The sequence below is a fragment of the Pristiophorus japonicus genome, unplaced genomic scaffold, assembly GCF_044704955.1.
Source record: "Pristiophorus japonicus isolate sPriJap1 unplaced genomic scaffold, sPriJap1.hap1 HAP1_SCAFFOLD_308, whole genome shotgun sequence".
In the NCBI taxonomy this organism is placed as follows: Eukaryota; Metazoa; Chordata; class Chondrichthyes; family Pristiophoridae; genus Pristiophorus; species Pristiophorus japonicus.
In genome coordinates, this window is record NW_027252868.1 from 665,720 (window position 1) to 688,502 (window position 22,783).

The 22,783-nt window shown below is 44.8% G+C and overlaps 1 protein-coding gene across 4 annotated transcripts in view; it reads left to right on the forward strand.

Moving 5' to 3' along the window:
- The window catches only part of LOC139249357 (zinc finger protein 3-like), a 46,045-nt gene that overhangs the window by 628 nt on the left and 22,634 nt on the right, over window positions 1-22,783 (forward strand). Inside the window, exons 1-2 of one of the 4 annotated variants that reach the window (XM_070872343.1) lie at window positions 1,777-2,398; window positions 14,603-14,795. The exons of 1 other annotated variant lie outside the window; for it this stretch is intronic. The gene's annotated coding sequence lies outside the window, so the exon portion shown is untranslated. Of the gene's footprint in view, window positions 1-1,776; window positions 2,399-14,602; window positions 14,796-21,821; window positions 22,295-22,783 lie in introns of those variants that run through there. 2 more of the 4 variants (XM_070872344.1, XM_070872346.1) reach the window with 2 other exon arrangements.

Genomic DNA, 22,783 nt, shown 5'->3' on the forward strand with positions numbered 1-22,783 from the left:
GTGTGTAAGTCACCCATGGCTCAGTGGGTAGCACTCTCGCCTCTGAGTCAGAAGGTAGTGGTTTGAAGTCTCACTCGAGAGACTTGAACACAAAATCTAGGCTGACACTGCAGCGCAGTGCTGAGGGAGTGCCACTCTGTCGGAGGTGCCGTCCTTTAGATGAGATGTTAAACTGAAGTCGGGTCTGCTCTCAGGTGGATGTAAAAGATCCTGTGTCACAATTTTGAAGAAGAGTAGGGGAGTTATCACCGATGTTCTGGGGCCAATATTTATCTCTCAATAGACATCATTAAAACACATCATCTGGTCATTATCACATTTGCACTTCAAAATTGGGTGTAAATGCTTTGGACCGTCCAGTGGTCGGGAAAGGCGTTATATAAATGCAGGTCTATCTTTCTTTATTGATGTTCAAAGAGGCCATTAATGGTCCTATAGAATCGTAACAACACAGAAGGCGGCCATTTGGCCCGTCGAGCCCATGCCGAATCTGAGCTAGTCTTACTCCCTTGCCCTTTCCACGTAGCCCTGCAAACATCACCCATCACTCCTGTGCTCGCTGACCTATATTGGCTCCCAGTTAAGCAACACCTCGATTTCAAAATTCTCATCCTTGTTTTCAAATTCCTCCATGGGCTCGGCCCTCCCTATCTCTAATCTCCTCCAGCCCTATAATCCCCCTACAGCTTCCTATTCTGGCCTTTTGATCATTGCAATTTTAATTGCTCCACTATTGTCAGTCGTGCCTTCAGCTGCCTCAGTCCTAAGCTCTACAATTATCTCCCTAAATCGCTCCTCCTCTCCACTTCACTTTCCTCCTTTTAAAAGGCTCCTTAAAACCTACCTATCATGCATGTACAGCAGGCAATTGGAAAAGCAAATGGTATGATGGCCTTTAATACAAAAAGATTTGAGTATCAGAGTAAAGACGTACAAATGCAATTATATAGGGCCCTGGTGAGACCGCATCTGGAGTATTGTGTACAGTTTTGGTCTCCTTACATAAGGAAGGATATACTTGCCATAGAGGGAGTGCAACAAAGGTTCACCAGATGGATTCCTGGGATGGGGGGATTGTCCTTTGAGGAGAGATTGAGTAGACTAGGCCTACACTCTCAAGAGTTTAGAAGAATGAGAGGTGATCTCCTTGAAACATGCAAAATTCTCATAGGGCTTGACAGGGTAGATGCAGGGAGGATGTTTCCCTTGGCTGGGGCATCTACAACCAGGGGCCACAGTCTCAGAATAAGAGATCGGCCATTTAGGACTGAGAAGAGGCGAAATTTCTTCACTCAGAGGGTGGTGATTCTTTGGAATTCTCCACTCCAGAGGGCTGTGGAGGGTCAGTCTTTGTATATATTCAAGACCGAGATGGATAGATTTTTGGATATTAAGGGATATGGGGATTGGATGTGAAAGTGGAGTTGAAGTAGAAGATCAGCCATGATCTCATTGAATGGCGTAGCTGGCTCGAGGGGCCGAATAGCCTTCCTGCCCCTATTTATTATGTTCTCCTCACCCAATCATTTGGTCATCTGCCCCAACATCTCCTGAGCTTCAGGGTCCCGGTGATCAGCAGAGAAAGAACAACTACTTAGAATCATAGGCCCCAAGTTTCGTCCCGTGGCGAAAACGGCGCACCTCCGAGCTGGCCGCCTGTTTTTTGCGCTGAAAACTGCGCTTAAAAAAAAGTCCGATATTCAAGGAGCTCAATGTCTGCTTGGCGCGGCGCGCTCTTCGCAGCAAGGGGCGGAGCCTAACACTCGCGCTGATTTTCTAAGTAGGAGGGGCAGGTACAATTTAAATTAGCCTTCGTGGTGCCGGCAACCCTGCGCATGTGCGCATGCGCAGTCTCAAACAAACATTGGCACTCGGCCATTTTTAAAAGGACTGCAGAAAAAGTGAAGATTTGTTTCTTGGACCCACTGACGCCGCCCCATAAGCGTGGCCGAACGGCCTAAAGAATCTTAATCGGCTGCGTGTGTCCTGTGTTCTTTCTTCGGCTCCCGGCCAGCCACTGATGCCGCTGCTATCTCATGGCCGAATGGCCTCATGTCCGTCCTTCCGCTCCTAATTCTTCGGCTGCCTTCGAGCCACTGACGCCGCCCCATAAGCGTGGCTGAATGGCCTAAAGAATCTTAAATCAGCTGTGTGTGTCCTGTGTTCATTCTTCGGCTCCCGGCCAGCCACTGACACCGCTGCAATCCCATGGCCGAATGGCCTCAAGTCCGTCCGGGTGCTGCATCTTCGCGGGGAATGAAGGCCTGCCTCAAGCACCGCAGCTCAGCTCAAAGGCTGCTTCCCGCCTACCGCTGCCGTCGAGACACCCCAGCCTGTCTCCAACATGAAAGGCCTGCCTGAAGCACAGCAGCTCGAATGCTGCTGCTGTTTCACACAGGTAGGAAGATTTATTTAATATTTTCTTTGCTTATACATTTTTATTCAGGTTTGATTTATTTGTATAATATTTGTATAAGTATAACTAAGGATTGATTGTAGAATTTAATGACTTCCCTTCCCCCACCCCCCACCTCGTTCCCTACGCCTAATTTGTAACCTATGCCTGATTTTATAAAGTGTAGACAAGGTTTTTTCGAGCGTACAAAAATCTTCACTTACTCCATTCTAAGTTAGTTTGGAGTAAGTTTTCACTGACGAAACTTTGAAAACAGGCATAAGTGGCTGGACACGTCCCGTTTTTGAAAAAGAAATTCTGTTCCAAAGTGAAACTGTTCGAACTGACTAGAAATCAGGAGCAAATCATGTCGAAACTTGGGGCCATAGAATGGTTACAGCATAAAAGGCGGCCATTCAGTCCGTCGAGCCCATGTGGGCTTTCAGCTAGTCCCTCTCCCCCGCCTGCAAACTATTCCCCTTCAGATACTTATCCAACTCTCTTTTGAAAGATAAGATTGAATCTGCCTCCACCACCCTTTCAGGCCATGCATTCCAGATCTTAACCACTCACCGTGTAAAAAAAAGTTTCTTCTTATGTTGCCTTTGGTTCTTTTGCCATCACCTTAACTCTGTGTCCTCTGATTCTCCACCTTTCTACCAATGGGAACAGTTCTCTCTATCTGCTCTGTCCAGATCCCTCATGATTTTGAACACCTCTATCAAACTTCCTCTCAATCGTCGCCGCTCCAATGAGAACAACCCCAGCTTCTCCAGTCTATCCATGTAACTGAAGTCCCCCATCCATGGAATCATTCTCGTAAATCTTTTCTGCATCCTCTCTAAGGCCTTCACATCCTTCCTACAGTGCGGTGCCCAGAATTGGACACAATACTCCAGTTGGGGCTGAACCAGTGTTTTATACAGGTTCATCATAATTTCCACACTTTTGTACTCTACCTCTATTTATGAAGCTCAGGATCCTGTAAGCCTTTTTAACTGCTTTCTCCAGCTGCCCTGCCACCTTCAATGATTTTTTGCATACATACCCCGAGGTCTCTCTGTTCATGCACCCCCTTTAGGATTGTACCATTTAGTTTATATTTCCTCTCACATTTTGGTAGAAAGAATATCACTTCACACTTTTCTGGGTTAAATTTCCTCTGCCACGTGTCCGTCCATTTTACCAGCCCGTCTGTCTTCCTGAAGTTTATCACTCTCCTTGTCACTGTTCACTATACTTCCAAGTTTTGTGTCATGTACAAATTTTGAAATTGTGCCCCAAGTCATTAATATATATCAAGAAAAACAGTGATCCTAGAACCGAACCCTGGCGAACACCACTGTATACCTTCCCCCAGTCCAAAAAACAACCGTTCACCACTACTCTGTTTCCTGTCCCTTAGCCTATTTTGTATCTATGCTGTCACTGTCCCTTTTATCCCATGGGCTTCAACTTTGCTGGCAAGCCTTTTATGTGGCACTTTGTTGAACGCCTTTTGGAAATCCATGTACACCACGTCAACTGCATTACCCTCATCAACCCTCTCGGTTACCTCATCAAAAAACTCGATTAAGTTGGTTAATCATGATTTGCCTTTAATAAATCCATGCTGGCTTTCCTTAATTAATCCACACCTATCCAAGTGACTGTTAATTTTGTCTCTGATCACTGTTTCTAAAAGCTTCCCCACTACTGACGTTAAACTGACTGGCCTGTAGTTGCTGGGTTTAATTTTACACCTTTTTTGAACAATGGTGTAATATTTACAATTCTCCAGTCCTCTAGCACCACTCCTGTATCTATGGAGGTTTGGATTATTATGGCCTGTACTTTTGCGATTTCTGCCCTCAATTCCCTCAGCATCCAAGGATGCATCACATCTGCACCTGGTGATTGATCTACTTTCAGTACAGCCAGCCTTTTTAATACCTCTTCTTTATTAATTTCTATCCATTCAAGGGTCTCCACAACTTCCTCCTTCACTATGTCTATGGCAGCATCCTCTTCCTTGGTGAAGACAGATACAAGGTACTCATTTAGTACCTCAGCCATACTCTCTGCCTCCATGCATAGGTCTCCTTTTTGGTTTTTAATCAGCCCCACCCTTTTACTATTTATATGCCTGTATCAGAACATAAGAAATAGGAGCAGGAGTAGGCCCAACACCCCCTCAAGCCTGCTCCGCCATTCAATAAGATCATGGCTGATGATTCCACGAGACTCCAAAAATCTATCTATCTCAGCTTTGAATATATTCAGAGACTCAGCATCCACAGTCCTTTGGGACCACAAATTCCATAAGATTCACACCCCTCTTAGTGAAGGAATCCCTCCTCATCTCTGTCTTAAATGGCCTTCCCCTTATCCTGAGTCTGTACCCCCTAGTACTAGACACTCCAGCCAGGGGAAACAACCTCTCAGCATCTACTCTGTCATTCCCCTTCAGAATTTTGTATGTTTCAATCAGATCACCTCTCATTCTTCTAAACTCAAGACTTTTGGATTACCTTTGATGTTGGCTGCCATTCTATTCTCATGCCCTCTTTGCCCCTCTCATTTTCTTCTTCACTTCTCCTCTGATCTTTCTATATATATATCCTGATTCTCAGATGTATTAGCAACCGCACATCTGTTATACACACTCTTTTTCTGCTTGATCATATTCTCAAAGTGTTTCGTCATCCGGGGAGCCTTGACTTTGGTTGTCCTACCAGTGGGAATGTACTCAACTTGTACCTGAACTATTTATTCTTTAAAGGCAGACCACTGATCCATTACAGGTTTAAACTAGCTTGGCAGGGGGATGGGAACCTGAAAATAGATTCAGTAGGTAGAGGAGTAAAGCTGGAATTAGAAAGCAAATATAAAGAAAGTGAGTTTGAAGGAGAGAGGAAACAAGTAGGAAAAAAGGGTAAAAAAACAAACTTAGGCACTTTGTCTGAATGCATGTAGCATTTGTAACAAAATAGATGAGTTGATGGCACAAATTGAGACAAATGGGTATGATCTGATATAGAGACGTGGTTGCAAGGTGACCAGGACTGGGAATTAAATATTCAGGGGTACTTGACAATCCGGAAGGACAGACAGAAAGGAAAAGGAGGTGAGGTAGCTCTATGGATAAAGGATGGAATCACTGCAATAGTAAGAAATTATATTGGCTCAAATGATAAGGGTGTTGAGACAGTTTGGGTGGAGATAAGGAATAATAAGGGGAAAAAGTCACTGGTGGGCATAGTCTATAGGCCCCCGAACAGTAACAACGCTATTGGTCGCAGCATAAACCAGGAAATAGTGGGGGCTTGTAAAAAGGGAACAGCAATAATCATAGGTGATATTAACCTCTATATTGATTGGACAAATCAAATTGGTCAGGGCAGCCTTGAGGAGTTCATGGAGTGCATAAGCAACAGGTTCCTTGAGCAGTATATAACAGAACCAACCAGGGGCAGACTATCTTAGATCTGATCCTGGTGTAATGAGACAGGATTAATAAACAATCTCCTAGTAAAGGATCCCCTCGGAATGAGTGATTATAGCATGACTGAATTTCAAATTCAAATGGAGGGTGAGAAAGTTGGATCTCTAATCAGCGTACTAAGCTTAAATAAAGGAGACTATGAAGGTATGAGGGCAGAATTGGGTAAAGTGGACTGGGAAAATAGATTGAAGTGTAGGACAGTTGATGAACAGTGGTGTACATTTAAGGAGATATTTCACAACTCTCAAGAAAAATATATTCCAGTGAGGAGGAAAGGGTGTAAGAGAAAAGATAGCCATCTGTGGCTAACTAAAGAAATAAAGGACGGTAACTAAAAACAAGGGCATACAAAGTGACCAAAACTAGTGGGAGGACAGAAGACTGGGAAGCTTTTAAAAGCCAGCAAAGAATGACAAAAAAAATTATTAAGAAAGGGAAGATAGACTATGAAAGTAAACTAGCACAAAATATAAAAACAGATAGCAAGAGTTTCTATTGGTATATAAAAAGGAAAAGAGTGGCTAAAGTAAATGTTGGTCCCTTAGAGGATGAGACCGGGGAATTAGTAATGGAGAACATGGAGATGGCAGAAACCCTGAACAAATATTTTATATCAGTCTTTACAGTAGAGGAAATTAACAATATTCCAACAGTGGATAGTCAAGGGGCTATACCGGGGCAGGAACTTAACACAATCACAATCATTAAGGAGGTGGTACTCCGTAAGATAATGGGACTAAAGGGAGATAAATCCCCTGGACCTGATGGCTTGCATCCTAGGGTATTAAGCGAAGTAGTGGCAGGGATTGTGGATGAATTGGTTGCAATTTACCAAAATTTCCTGGATTCTGGGGCAGTCCCAGCAGATTGGAAAACTGCAAATGTAACGTCCCTATTTAAAAAAAGGAGGCAGACAAAAAGCAGGAAACTATAGACCAGTTAGCCTAACATCTGTGGTTGGGAAAATGTTGGAGTCCATTATTAAAGAAGCAGTAGCAGGACATTTGGAAAAGCAAAATTCAGTCAGGCAGAGTCGGCATGGATTTATGAAGGGGAAGTCATGTTTGAAAAATTTGCTGGAATTCTTCGAGGATGTAACAAACAATGTGGATAAAGGGAACCAGTGGATATGGTGTATTTGAACTTCCAGAAGGCATTTGACAAGGTGCCACAGAAACAGTTACTGCACAAAATAAAAGTTCACGGGGTTGGGGTAATATATTAGCATGGATAGAGTATTGGCTAACCAACAGAAAACAGAGAATTGGGATAAATGGTTCATTCTCGGGTTGGCAATCAGTAACTAGTGGGGTGCCGCAGGGATCAGTGCTGGAAACCCAACTATTTACAATCTATATTAATGACTTAGAAAAAGGGACCGAGTGTAACGTAGCCAAGTTTGCTGATGATACAACGATGGGAGGAAAAGCAACGTGTGAGGGGGACACAAAAAATCTGCAAAATGACATAGACAGGCTAAGTGAGTGGGCAAAAATTTGGCAGATGGAGCATAATGTTGGAAAGTGTGAGGTCATGCACTTTGGCAGAAAAAAAAATCAAAGAGCAAGTTATTATTTAAATGGAGAAAGATTGCAAAGTGCTGAAGTACAGCGGACCTGGGGGTACTTGTGCATGAAACACAAAAGGTTAGTATGCAGGTACAGCAAGTGATCAGGAAGGCCAATGGAATCTTGGCCTTTATTGCAAAGTGGATGGAGTATAAAAGCAGGGAAGTCTTGCCACAGTCGTACAGGGTATTGGTGAGGCCACACCTGGAATACTGCATGAAGTTTTGGTTTCCATATTTACGAAAGGATATACTTGCTTTGGAGGCAGTTCAGAGAAGGTTCACTAGGTTGATTCTGGAGATGAGGGGTTTGACTTATGAGGAAAGGTTGAGTAGGTTAGGCCTCTACTCATTGGAATTCAGAGGAATGAGAGATGATCTTATCGAAACGTATAAGATTATGAGGGGGCTTGACAAAGTGGATGCAGAGAGGATGTTTCCACTGATATGGGAGACTAGAACTCGAGGGCATAATATTAGTTTTAAATGGGTGGCCCCTTATTCTAAGATGAGGAGGAATTTCTTCTCTTAGAGGGTTGTAAATCTGTGGAATTCACTGCCTCAGAGAGATGTGGAAGCTGGGACATTGAATAAATTGAAGACAGAGATAGACAGTTTCTTAACCGATAAGGGAATAAGGGGTTATGGGGAGAGGGCAGGGAAGTGGACCTGAATCCATGATCGGATCAGCCATGATGGGGGTAATGTACTGACGTGGATAGAGAACTGGTTGGCAGACAGGAAGCAGAGAGTCAGGATTAATGGGTCCTTTTCAGAATGGTAGGCAGTGATTAGTGGAGTGCCGCAGGGCTCAGTGCTGGGACCCCAGCTCTTTACAATATATATTAATGATTTGGATAATGGAATTGAGTGTAATATCTCCAAGTTTGTAGATGACACTAAACTTGGTGGCGGTGTGAGCTGTGAGGAGGACACGAAGAGGCTGCAGGGTGACTTGGACAGGTTAGGCGAGTGGGCAAATACATGGCAGATGCAATATAATGTGAGGTTATCCACTTTGGGAGCAAAAACACGAAGGCAGAATATTATCTGAATGGCGACAGATTAGGAAAAGAGGAGGTGTAACGAGACCTGGGTGTCATGGTTCATCAGTCATTGAAAGTTGGCATGCAGGTACAGCAGGCGGTGAAGAAGGCAAATGATATGTTGACCTTCATAGCAAGGGGATTTGAGTATAGGAGCAAGGAAGTCTTGCTGCAATTGTACAGGGCCTTGGTGAGGCCCCACCTGGAATATTGTGTTCAGTTTTGGTCTCCTAATCTGAGGAAGGACGTTCTGGCTATTGAGGGGGTGCAGCAAAGGTTCACCAGACTGATTCCAGGGATGGCTGGACTGACATAGGAGGAGAGACTGGATCAACTGGGCCTTTATTCACTGGAGTTTAGAAGGATGAGAGGGGATCTCATAGAAATATATAAGATTCTGACTGGACTGGACAGGCTAGCTGCGGGAAGTATGTTCCCGATGTTGGGGAAGTCCAGAACCAGGGGAACACAGTCTTAGGATAAGGGGCAGGCCGTTTAGGACTGAGATGAGGAGAAACTTCTTCACTCAGAGAGTTGTTAACCTGTGGAATTCCCTGCTGCAGAGAGTTGTTGATGCCAGTTCATTGGATATATTCAAGAGGGAGTTAGATATGGCCCTTACGGTTAAGGGGATCAAGGGGTATGGAGAGAAAGCAGGAAAGGGGTACTGAGGTGAATGATCAGCCATGATCTTATTGAATGGTGGCGTAGGCTTTAAGGGCTGAATGGCCTACTCCTGCATCTATTTTCTATGTTTCTATGATCTTATTACATGGCGGAGCAGGCTCGAGGGGCCGTACGGCCTACTCCTGCGTCTATTTTTTATGTTCTTATGTCCATGTTCCGACTGTGGGAAGAGCTTTAAAAGTCCCAGGGAGCTGAAGGTGCACCAGCGAGCTCACACTGGGGAGAGGCCGCTCACCTGCTCCGTGTGTGGGAAGGGATTCACTCAGCTATCCACCCTCCTGTCACACCAGCTTGTTCACACTATCGAGAGACCGTTGAAATGTTCTGACTGTGGGAAGTGCTTTAAAAGCTCTGAGAGCGTTAAGAGACACCAGCGTGTTCACACTGATCATAGCATCCTGCAGCACATGAAGCTTCGGCCCTTCATGTCTGTGCTGCCATTTTAAAAGAGCTGTCCAATTTAGTCCCCCACCCCAGCTTTATTCCCATAACCCTGTAATCTAGTCCTCTTCAAGCACACGTCCAATTGCTGTTTGGAAGTTCCTATGGAACCTGAATCCATTATCCTTTCAGATGGTGCATTCCAGACCTTAACCACCCTCTGTGTGAAAACAATTCCTCTCTAGTTATTGTGGCAATTATTTTAAATCTGTGACCTTTGGTTACCGACCCTTTTGCCAGAGGCAACAGTTTCTCCCGACTTGCTCTATCATAACCCCTCATAATCTTTAATATCTCTATTAGGTCTCCTCTTAACCTTCTCTGCTCTAAGGGGAACAATCCCAGCTTCTCCAGTCTCTCCACATAACTGAATTCCCCCATCCCTGGTAACATCCTGGTAAACCTCCTCTGTACCCTCTCCAAGGCTGTGTCATCCTACCTAAAGTGTGGTGCCCTGAACTGTACACAAGGCTCCAGCTGAGGCTAAAACCCTGCAGCTATACAGAGCCCTGGTTAGACCACACCTGGAGCACTGTGAGCAGTTCTGGGCACCACACCTTGGGAAAAATAGATTGGTCTTGGAGGGAGCGCAGTGTAGGTTTACCAGAATGATAGCCGGACCCCAAGCGTTAAGTTACAAGATTACACAAATTAGGGTTTTGTTCCTTAGAAGTTGGAAGGTTAAGGGGTGAGCTGATCGAAGTGTTCAGGATATTAAGGGGAACAGATAGGGTAGATAGAGAGAAACTATTTCTGCAGGTTGTGGAGTCTAGGATGAGGGGGAGGGGGTTAGTCTAAAAATTAGAGCCAGTCCTTTCAGGAGTGAAATTAATAAAGACTTCTACACACAAAGGGTGGTAGAAGTTTGGAAAACTCTTCTGCAAATGGCAATTGTTGCTAGATCAATTGTTAAACCTGAGATTGATGGCTTTTTTTAACCAAAGGCATTAAGGGATATGGGCCAAAGATGGGTGTGTAGAGTTAGGTCACAGATCAGCCCTGATCTCATTGAATGGCAGAACAGGCTCGAGGGGCTGAATGGCCAACTGCTGTCCTATGATCCTAACTAGTGATTTGCAAAGGTTTAGTGTAACTTCCTTGCTTTTGTATTCAATGGCCCTATTTGTACAGCTAAGTATCCCATACACTTTCTGAACCACCTTACCAACTTGCTGTTGCACTTTCAATGATTTGTGAATGTGCAACCCCGGGTCCCTCTGTCTTGCACCCCCTCCAAATATGGCCAGTTAGATTATACTGCCTCGCCATGTTGTTTCTCCAAAAGTGCATCACTTCACACTTATCCGCATTTCATTGCATCTGCTATGTGTCTGACCATTTCACCGGTCTGTCTATGTCCTCCTGACGCCTGCTACTATCATGCTCACTATTTACAATGTTGCCAAATTTTGTATCATCCGTAAACTTTGAAATTGTACACCCATACACAAGTCTAGGTCATTTATATATAACAAGGAAAGCAATAGTGCTAATACCAACCCCTGGGGAACCCCACTGCATACTTCCCTCCAGTCAGAAACACATCCATTCAGCACTACTCTCTGCCTCCTATCCCTTAACCAATGATATACTCAATTTACCATCATCCCTTTCATTCCCTGTGCTTCTATTTTCCGATTAACTCACTTATGTGGTACTTTATCAAATGCCTTTTGAAAGTCCATATACACAACAACATCTGCACCACCTTTGTTAACCCTCTGTTACTTCATCAAAAAACTCAATCAGGTTAGTCAGACTTTAACAAATCCAGAATGGGGGCCCCTTATTAACCCATGCTTCTCCAAGTGAGAATTCATTTTGTCCTTGACAATGGTCTCTAGTCATTCACCCACCACTGACGTTAGAGTGATTGGCCTGTAGTTACCAGGTTTAGCCCTCTCCCCTTTTATAAACAGGGGTGTAATATTTCCAATCCTCCAGTTCTCTGGCACCACTCCCATATATCCACTCCCATCTTTCCTCCTTATGCTTGGTTTGTACCCGGTGTCAAATGTTGTTTATAATGCTCTGATGAAACACGTTGGGTCGTTTTACTATGTTAAAAACACTGTATAAATACATTTATTGTCTGAAAGTAACAATAAATCCCGGAGAGGGGAAAAAGTACTATTTTTAATCTCAAATATTAAATTCCACAGAAGCACGGGGTTTGTCTGCTTTTATTCATGAATTTAAAAAGTCTACATTAAAATCTGAGCCAGTGGGTTGTAAGCCCCAGAGCCTTGTGTCCAATAAGGGCAATAAAGGCCCACAGCCTCCCCTGGCCCCAGGCCCTGAACAATGGACTGCACAAAGTCCCTCCCCTCGGGCTCCCCGATTGGTTGGAGGACCCGCCGCCGGCTCGCTCCTCCAGCCCCGCCCCGCTCGCTCTGTATTGGCCGGAAGCTCCTCCAGCACTGCCCCTTGCTCCCCATTGGTCGGAAGCTCCTCCTGCCCCGCTCGCTCCATTGGTTGGAAGCTCCCGTCAATCTTCTCCGGAAGGCCCCGTGCCGACTCCGCACCACAGGATCAGAGCGCGTAGGCGGAGCACCGAGTGTGGGGGAGGGGTGGTTGCTGTTCTCTGGGCCTGCGCGGTTATTACCGATAGCGACCGAGAGGGGCCACTGTGCCGGACTCGGCTGTCAATCACCCATCAGGCAGCGCGGTTGCTGGTGAGACCTGTGACATCATAGAATCAGAGCCATTGACAGCACAGAAGGAGGCCATTCGGCCCATCGTGTCCCTGCCGGCCGACACAGAGCTATCCGGCCGATTCCCACTTTCCAGCTCTTGGGCCGTAGCCTTCTGGGTACAGCACTTCAGGTGAACATTCAAGTACTTTATAAATGTGGTGAGGGTTTCTGCCTCTACCACTCTTTCAGGCAGTGAGTTCCAGACCCCCACCACCCTCTGGGTGAAAACATTTCTCATCAAATCTCCTCTAAACCATTGACCAATTACTTTAAATCTATGCCCCCCAGTTAATGACCCCTCTATTAAGGGAATTAGCTCCTTCCTATCCACTCTATCTAGGTCCCCCATAATTTATACTCCTCAATTAGGTCTCCCCTCAGCCTTCTCCAATCCAAAGAAAACAAACCTAGCCTATCCAATCTTTTCTCATCGCCAAAATTCTCCAGTTCAGGCAACATCCTCGTGAATCTCCTCTGTATCCTCTCGAGTGCAATCACATCTTTCCTGTAATGTGGTGACCAGAACTGCACGCAGTACTCTAGCTGTGGCCTAACTAGTGTTTTGTACAGTTGAAGCATAACCCTGCTCTTGTAGTCTATGCCTTGGCTAACAAAGGCAAGTATCCCAAATGCCTTCTGAACCACCTTATCTACCTGGCCTGCTATTTTCAGGGATCTGTAGACATGCATTTCAAGGTCCCTCTGTTCCTCTACACTTCTCAGTGTCCTACCATTTATTGTATATTGCATTGTCTTGTTAGCCCTTCCCAAATGCATTGCCTCACACTTCTCTGGATTGAATTCCATTTGCCACTGTTCTGCCCACCTGACCAGTCCATTGATATCTTCCTGCAGTCTACAGCTTTTTTCTTCATTTTCAACCACACGACCAATTTTTGTATCATCTGCAAACTTCTTAGTCATATCCCCTACATTCAAGTTCAAATCATTGATCTATACCACAAAAAGCAAGGGACCTAGTACTGAGCACTGCGGAACGCCATTGTATACAGCCTTCAAGTCACAAAAACACCCATCGACCATTACTCTTTGCTTCCTGACTCTGAGCCAATTTTGGATCTAACTTGCCACTTTGCCTTGGATCCCATGGGCTTTTACCTTTGTCTACCATGTGGGACCTTATCAGAAGCTTTGCTAAAATCCATATCGACTACATAACATGCACTACCCTCATCGACCCTCCTTGTTACCTCGATGGTAGAGCTATCCAGTTAGTTCCACCCCCCTGATCTTTCCCAATATCTTCCCTTCAGTATTTATACAATTCACTTTTGAAAGTTACTATTGAATCTGCTTCCACCATCATTTCATGCAGTGCATTCCAGATTGCAACAACTCGCTCATAAAATGTTTTTCCTCATGTCGCCTCTGCTTCTTTTGTCAATCACCTTATTCTGTCTCCTCAGGTTACCAACCCTTCTGCCTCTGGAAAGTGTTTCTCTTTATTTAGTCTATTAAAACTGTTCATGATTTTGAACACCTCGATGAAATCTTCTCTTAAACTTTTCTAAGGATAAGGGGTAAGCCATTTAGGACCGAGATGAGGAGAAACTCCTTCACCCAGAGAGTGGTGAATCTGTGGAATTCTCTACCACAGAAAGTTGTTGAGGTCAATTCACTAAATATATTCAAAAAGGAGTTAGATGTAGTCCTTACTACTAGGGGGATCAAGGGGTATGGCGAGAAAGCAGGAATGGGGTACTGAAGTTGCATGTTCAGCCATGAACTCATTGAATGGCGGTGCAGGCTCGAAGGGCCGAATGGCCTACTCCTGCACCTATTTTCTATGTTTCTATGTTTCTGCTCCAAGGAGAATAACCGCAGCTTCTCCAGTATCTCCACATAACTGAGGCCCTTCATCCTTGGTACCATTCTAGTAAATCTCTTCTGCACCTTCTCTAAGGTGTAGACATCCTTCCGAAAGTGTGGTGCCCACAATTGAACACAATGCACCAGCTGAGGCCTAACCAGTGTTTATAAAGGTTTAGCATCACTAAACATCAAATGCTGATATTTGTGTGATGTGGTTTAGATGGGCGAGGTTTATCCTGTCAGTTGGATGTGAGCTGAAACATGTGCACTTGGAGCGGAGAGCCAGGGACATGCTGTGTAACCGGGCACAGACACTCTGCACAGCCCACACATCACTTGTTTCCCACTTGGCCCAAAAGGAATATATTAATTGCAACAATTCAGTTGAATTGATTTTAAGTAGTTTTGTTTATAAATTTAATCATGCTTCTCTAATTTTATTTCTTAACTCAGATTCACAGCCTCATTTTATTTCTTCCTCTGAGCCCCTCAACTTCATCTGGCAGCGTAATGTTGCTGAGTGGTGATTGATTGATTGCCCTGGGAACCAACAGGAAGAGAGCTCAGAGGCTGGAGGGCCCAGGGAGCAGCATGTTCTGCAACCAATCGCGGGGCTTGGGGGATGGATCCTGAGTCGGCCAGTCAGGTGAGTCAGTGGGAACCGCTGTTAAACAATTGATCTTTTAAAAGTTATATGAGATTTCTTTTGTCAACCAAACAGTTTACCATTTGTCAGTATTTTGTTTCTCTAGAGTTTCTATTATGAGTTTCAGACACTTCAGTGTTAAGTGGACCATTTAAAGGTCATTCAATTTCCTCTTTCCATGTCACTGTATGAAACGGACAGAGATTGATTACCTAAGAAAATAAGAAATAGGAGCAGGAGTAGGTCATTTGGCCCCTCGAGCCTGCTCTGCCATTTAATAAGATCATGGCTGATCCGATCATGGACTCAGTTCCACTTCCCTGCCCGCTCCCATAACCCTTTACTCCCTTACCGCTCAAAAGTCTGTCTATCTCCGCCTTAAATATATTCAATGACCCAGCCTCCACAGCTCTCTGGGGCAGAGAATTCCATAGATTTACAACCCTCTGAGAGTAGAAATTCCTCCTCATCTCAGTTTTAAATGGGCAGCCCCATATTCTGAGACTATGTCCCCGAGATTTAGTTTCCCCTATGAGTGGAAATATCCTCTCTGCATTCTCCTTGTCAAGCCCCCTCATTAACTTATATGTTTCGATAAGGTCCCCTCTCATTCTTCTGAACTCCAATGTGTATAGGTCCAACCTACGCAACCTATCTTCATAAGTCAACCCTCTTATCTCCAGAATCAACCTCGTGAACCTTCTCTGAATAGCCTCCAATGCAAGTATATCCTTCCTTAAATACGGAGACCAAAACTGTACGCAGTACTCCAGGTGTGGCCTTACCAACACCCTGTACAGTTGCAGCAGCACTTCTCTGCTTTTATACTCTCTCCCCCTTGCAATAAAGGCCAACATTCCATTTGCCTTCCTGATCACTTGCTGTAACTGAATACTAACTTTTTGTGTTTCATGCACAAGGACCCCCAGGTCCCTCTGTACTGCAACACGTTGCAGTTTTTCTTAATTTAAATTATAATTTGCTTTTCTATTTTTTCTGCCAAAGTGGATAACCTCACATTTTCCCATATTATACTCCACCTGCCAAATTTTTTCCCACTCACTTAGCCTCTCTATGTCCCTTTGCAGATTTTTTTGTCCACCTCACAATTTGCTTTCCCACCCATCTTTGTATCATCAGCATACTCAGCTACATTACACTCGGTCCCTCCATCCAAGTCATTGATAGAGATTGTAAATAGTTGAGACCTCAGCATCGATCCCTGCGGCACCCAATAGTCACTCTTTGCCAACCGGAAAATGACCTGTGAACTTTTATCTTGTGCAATAACCTTTTATGTAGCACCTTAACGAATGCCTTCTAGAAATTGAAATACACCACATCCACTGGTTCCCTCTTATCCACTCTGCTCATTACATCCTCAAAGAACTCCAGCAAATTTGTGAAACATGATTTCCCTTTCATAATACCACGCTGACTGAATTATGCTTTTCCAAACATCCTGCTACTGCTTCCTTAATAATGGATTCCAGCATTTTCCCAACGACAGATGTTAGGCTAACTGGTCTATACTTTCCTGCTTTCTGTCTGCCTTTTTTAAATAGGGGCGTTACATTTGCCGTTTTCCAGTCCGCTGGGACTTCCCCAGAATTCAGGGAATTTTAGTAGATTACAACCAATGCATCCACTATCTCTGCAGCCACTTCTTTTAAGACCCTAGGATGTAAGCCATCAGGTCCAGGGGACTTGTCCATCTTTAGTCCCATTATTTTACCGAGTACTACTCCTTTAGTGATAGTATTAAGTTCCTTCCTACCTATAGCCCCTTGATTATAGAAACATAGAACATAGGTGTGGGAGTAGGCCGTTCGGCCCTTCGAGCCTGCACCATCATTCAATAAGATCATGGCTGATCATCACCTCAGTACCCCTTTCCTGCTTTCTCTCCGTATCCCGTGATCCATTTAGCCATAAGGGCCATATCTAACTCCCTCTTGAATATATCCAACGAACTAGCATCAATAACTCTCTGCGGTAGAGAATTCCACAGGTTAACAACTCTCTGAGTGAAGACGTTTCTCCTCATCTCGGTCCTAAATGGCTGACCCCTTATCCTTAGACTGTGTCTTCCTGGTTCTGGACTTCCCCAACATCGGGAACATTCTTCCTGCATCTAACCTGTCCAGCCCGTCAGTATTTTATAAGTTTCTATGACATCCCCTCTCATTCTATAAACGCCAGTGAATACAGGCCCAGTCGATCCAGTGTCTCCTCATATTTCAGTCTTGCAATCCCAGGAATCAGTCTGGTGAACCTTCGTTGCACTCCCTCAATAGCAAGAACGTCCTTCCTCAGATTAGGAGACCAAAACTGAACACAATGTTCCAGGTGAGGCCTCACCAAGGCCCTGTACAACTGCAGTCAGACCTTCCTGCTCCTATACTCTCATCCCCTAGCTATGAAGGCTAACATGCCATTTGCCTTCTTCACCACCTGCTGCACCTGCTTGCCAGCTTTCAATGACTGATGTACCATGACACCCATGTCTCGTTGCACCTCCCCTTTTCCTAATCTCTCGCCATTCAGATAATATTCTGCCTTCGTGTTTTTGCCATCAAAGTGGATAACCTCACATTCATCCACATTATACTGCATTTGCCCATTCACCTAATCTGTCCAAGTCATCCTGCAGCCTCTTGGCATCCTCCTCGTAGCTCACACCGCCACCCAGCTTAGTGTAATCTGCAAACTTGGAGATATTGCACTAAATTCCTTCATCTAAATCATTGATGTGTATTGTAAATAGCTGGGATCCCAGCACTGAGCCCTGCGGTACCCCACTAGTCACTGCCTGCCATTCTGAAAAGGTCCCGTTTATCCCGACTCTCTGCTTCCTGTCTGCCAACCAGTTCTCTATCCACGTCAATACATTACCCCCAATACCATGTGCTTTAATTTTTCACATCAATCTCTTGTGTGGGACCTTGACAAAAGCCTTTTGAAAGTCCAAATACACCACATCCACTGGTTCTCCCCTGTCCACTCTCTCAGTTATATCCTCAAAAAATTCTAGAAGATTTGTCAAGCATGATTTCCCTTTCATAAATCCATGCTGACATGGACTGATCCTGTCACTGCTTTCCAAATGAGCTGCTATTTCATCTTTAATAATTGATTCCAACATTTTCCCCACCACTGATGTCAGCCTAACCGGTCTATAATTCCCCTTTTTCTCTCTCCCTCCTTTCTTAAAAAGTGGTGTTACATTAGCTACCTTCCAGTCCATAGGAACTGATCCAGAGTCGATAGACTGTTGGAAAATGATCTCCAATGCATCCACTATTTCTAGGACCACTTCCTTAAGTATCCACTATGTTTTTAGTGTCTTCTACCGTGAAGACCGATACAAAATATTTGTTCAATGTCTCTGTCATTTCCCTGTTCCCCATTATTAATTATTAATTCCCCCATTATACATGTGTCATAGTTAAAGTAATATCCTTCCTGTTAGTGAGTCATATTCTGCACTGGGGGAGACGGCTTCAGCCTTTAACATTCTCATCCTCTTGTTCTAATCCCTCCAAGGCCTCACCCCTCCCTATCTCTGTAAACTCCTCCAGCCCACCAACACTCTTAATAAGGAGACACAGTTTTCAGTGTCAGCAGGATCAGTAACCAGAGACTCAGAATTAAAATGATTGGCAAATGAACCAGATTGTACATGAAGGGAAAAATGAAGCAGCGAGATGTTATGACCTGGAGCACACTGCCTGAAAGGGTGGTGGAAGCAGATTCACTCGTAACTTTCAAAAGAGATCAGTACTTGAGTTGGAAAAAAATACCGGGTTATGGGGCAAGAGCAGGGGAGTGGAACTAATTCTACAGCTTCGGAGGAAATAATGTTCCAGAGAAACTCGAACTGTCTGATCAGAATATCTATGCTGTGATTACTTTTTAAATTATGAAGCCAGATTGCAAGACTAGGCTTGTATTCCCCAGAATATAGAAGAATAAGGGGGATCTAATTGAGGTGTTTAAGATGATTAAAGGTGTTGATGGGGTAGATAGAGAGAAGTGATTTCCTCTGGTGAAGGGGACAGAACGTTTAAGAAAATGAAAGCTCGGGGATGAAAGTTCACACAAATGCTGAGAGGTTGTTTCCCCGGCTGGAGAGTCTCAGGGTCATAGTCACAGAATAAGGGCTCGGACATTTTGGACTGAGATGAGAAGAAACTTCTTCACTCAGAGGGTTGTGGATCTTTGGGATTCTCTGCCCCAGAGGGCTGTGCATGTTCAGTCTGTGAGTATATTCAGGGCTGAGATAGATGTATGGACACTTAAGGAATTAAGGGATACGGGGATAGGCGGGAAAGTGAAGTTGAAGCACAAAATCAGCCTTGATCTTATTGAATGGCAGAACAGGCTCAAGGGGCTGAATGGCCTTCTCATGCTCCTATGTTCCTATTTGCAGTGATGACTTTTGTAAACTCCTTTTCCAGGGGATTAGAAGGTGAAGATATGCAGAAGGGATTAAACCTGGGTCCCTCCTGTTAATATGACTCAGTCACATCGGTCAGTGTCTTTACCCACTGAGCCATTGGGAGGAGGGTTCTGTGACCCTGCTGGAGAATGCATGTGTGAGGCCTCAAGGGAGGGCAGTGGAATAGCCTGTCGACACTCAACTGTTGAGGTTCACTCATGGAGATTGGGCACATGGGTCACATATTGGAGAGAAACTGGTGAGTGTAGAACTGAACCCAGCCAGAGTCAGCACCTTCAGGGGGAGGAGAGGGAGGGGAACCAGTGAGTGTGGAACTGAACCCAGCCAGAGTCAGCACCTTCAGGGGGAGGAGAGGGAGGGGAACCAGTGAGTGTAGAACTGAACCCAGCCAGAGTCAGCACCCTCAGGGAGAGGAGAGGAAGGGGAACCAGTGAGTGTAGAACTGAACCCAACCAGAGTCAGCACCCTCAGGGAGAAGAGAAGGAGGGGAACCAGTGAGTGTAGAACTGAACCCAGCCAGAGTCAGCACCCTCGGGGGTGGAGAGGAGAGCAGGGAAAAATAGTAGGAATTAATGCAAAGTACCTTGTGCCTTGTTCTCACCCTGGTATCATAAATCAATTGAACTCAGTCTTCCCCTCCTGAAGTCTATAGGCTCTAAAACTTTAGCTTGGTGTCACTCAGTCCCTACTCCTTGACTTACCTCCCCTTCTCTCCTCCTCTTTCCCCCTTGTGTTCCACTCTGGGCCTTGGGCCTTCCCCGGGGATTCTCAGTATGAACAGGGGGATGGATGTGTGTTGAGACAGGATGTCCCAGCTCTCCACCTTTAAAGGGACAAGGAGAGGACCAGCTGGGCTGAATGGCCCTGCTTTATGACATCACTGCAGTGCCCAGCAACCACCTTCCCTGAGCCCTGCTCATTATGGGCTGGGTTGAGCTCAGTGCTGTTACAGGAAGGGAAACAGGAGCAGGGTTCGGCCCGCGTGGAGCCCAGGATTAATGGGGAGAGGTACAGGATCAAATTATACCTTACTGAGTGAGAAATGTCAGTGTCCCAGACACTCCCTGTCCCTCAGTACCTGTGTCGGGAAGCAATTGATGGGTTTCAATTTAGGTGAATCTTTGTGCTCATCGAGGTGATGGAGGTCAGTGCCGGGCAACAGGATATTTGATAAGAACAGAAGAATTCGGAGCAGGAGTAGGCCATACGGCCAATCGAGCCTGCTACGCCATTCAACAGGATCATGGCTTATCTTAAAAGTTTTTATCAGTCAGAGAACCTCTTGTCAACCTCTGGGATTCCTGGGGCAGGGACTAGAGCTAATTTACATACAGAATATAGCTCCATAGACACTTCCCTGGGAGTGTTTGATGGGGACAGTGTAACGGGAACTTTACTGTGTATCTAACCTGTGCTGTTCCTGCCCTGGGAGTGTTTGATGGGACAGTGTAGAGAGAGCTTTTCTCTGTATCTAACCCGTGCTGTACCTGCCCTGGGAGTGTTTGATGGGACAGTGTAGAGGGAGCTTTACTCTGTATCTAACCCGTACTGTACCTACCCTGGGAGTGTTTGATGGGACAGTGTAGAAGGAGCTTTACTCTGTATCTAACCCGTGCTGTACCTACCCTGGGAGTGTTTGATGGGACAGTGTAGAGGGATCTTTACTCTGTATCTAACCTGTGCTGTACCAGCCCTGGGAGTGTTTGATGGGACATTGTAGAGGGAGCTTTACTCTGTATCTAACCCGTGCTGCACCTGACTGCAGAATGCTTCAGGCAGACACTTGGTGCTCAGAATACCCCATTCCACGGCACTGACATCCATCACTTCCATGAGAACAACATTTAACTGTAATTAAAAGATATGAGAAACCCATCAGTTCCTCCCCTGGACACACATCCAGAGGGACAGTGAGTGCCCCGAACATTGTTGTACAGTGTGCTCGACAGTTCTTCCCTGGATCTGAACGTTTTGGTGATGATTTGAATTTGATGCCCTCGAGTTACTGACTCACCGACTGGTGGAAATAGTTTATCCTATTTATCTGATCAACTTTGAACAGCTCCCTCAGATCTCCAATTCCCCTTTGTTCTAATGAAAAGAGCCCCAGTTTGTCCAATCTCCCCTGATAACTAAAGCCTCTCTTCCCTGGTATCATCTCAGTGAATCTCTCTGCACCCTCTCCATGACCTCGACATCCTTCCTGGTGTAAGATCCCCAAAACCTGACACAATATTCGAACTGCAGCCTAACCAATGATTTGTGCAGGTTTACCCTTTTGTACTCCACACCCATATTTATAAAACCTAGGATCCCATGTGCTTTTTAACCACTTTATCAACTTAAAGATTTGTGTATCTGAACTCCTTGTAGGTTTTAGAGTTATTAACATATCATGGCTAAAATATGTTGACATCAAATAGCTGATTAATGTGTATTGTGGGAAATAGAGGTTTAGTCTGAGTTAGAAACTCAAACAGGCCTTCACTGTCGACAGGTTGCTATGACAACACTGATAAGACATTCCATTTACTGAATCAACTGGTTGTAATCTGATCGGGGAAAGGACAGGGTTTTTCTGTTATTAACTGCAATATAAACTTAAACCAGAGTGAGTAATAGAATAGATGAGATTATAATGTGTGATGTTTATACCTATAACTGTGAAACAATCTGAAATAAAGTAATGAACAGCAAGCAGGGGAGTTTAGGGATAAAGAGAAAATTACTGAGAAAAGTAATTGCTGGGAACCAGGGAAAGTGACCTTGTAAATCACACATTAGAGAAATTCCAGCTGTCTTTTCCTCACTTCCTGCCCAAACCCAGCAGAGAAAACAAAGAAGAGTCCGGTGCCAGAGGTGGATCAGTGCAGGGTATAAAAATGAGGGGAGACTGATGTAAGGGGGCAGTCGGGACTGGAGACACCGGAGATCAAGCTCAGGGCACCCGAGGTTCCATCCAGCGGGCTGACCTGGTGTCAGTTACTGTGGACACGCGGGACTTGTATCTTTACTCTGATTGATGGATCAATATCAGGTACGGTAGAGGACGGAGAATCTGCTCATCTTGTATTTCTTAGTAAGATATTAAAGTTCCTGACACTGGACTCTTGAACCTGCTAATTAATAAGGCAAGACATTAGCTAGAATCTTACAACCCTAAATCTCTCTACTCTGCTACTCTTTTTAAAGTTTTACCATTTAATGTACATTTTCTCCCAAAATCTATCATCACATTTCTCTGTATTAAATTTCATTTGCCATTTACCTGCCCCATTTACTAACCTGTGTGTTCACACTGAAGTCACTTACAGCCCCTTCACAGTTGGCCATGGTCCATCTTTTGGCATCATCTGGAGATTTTGATCTTGACCCGATGGACTACATCCTAGGGTTTTGAAGGAGGTGGCCATTGAGGTAATGGATGCATTGGCTGTCGTCATCCAAAATTCCATAGATTCCAGAAAGGTTCCCGCATATTGGAAGGAAGCTAATGTAAACCCGCTATTTAAGAAAGGAGGGAGAG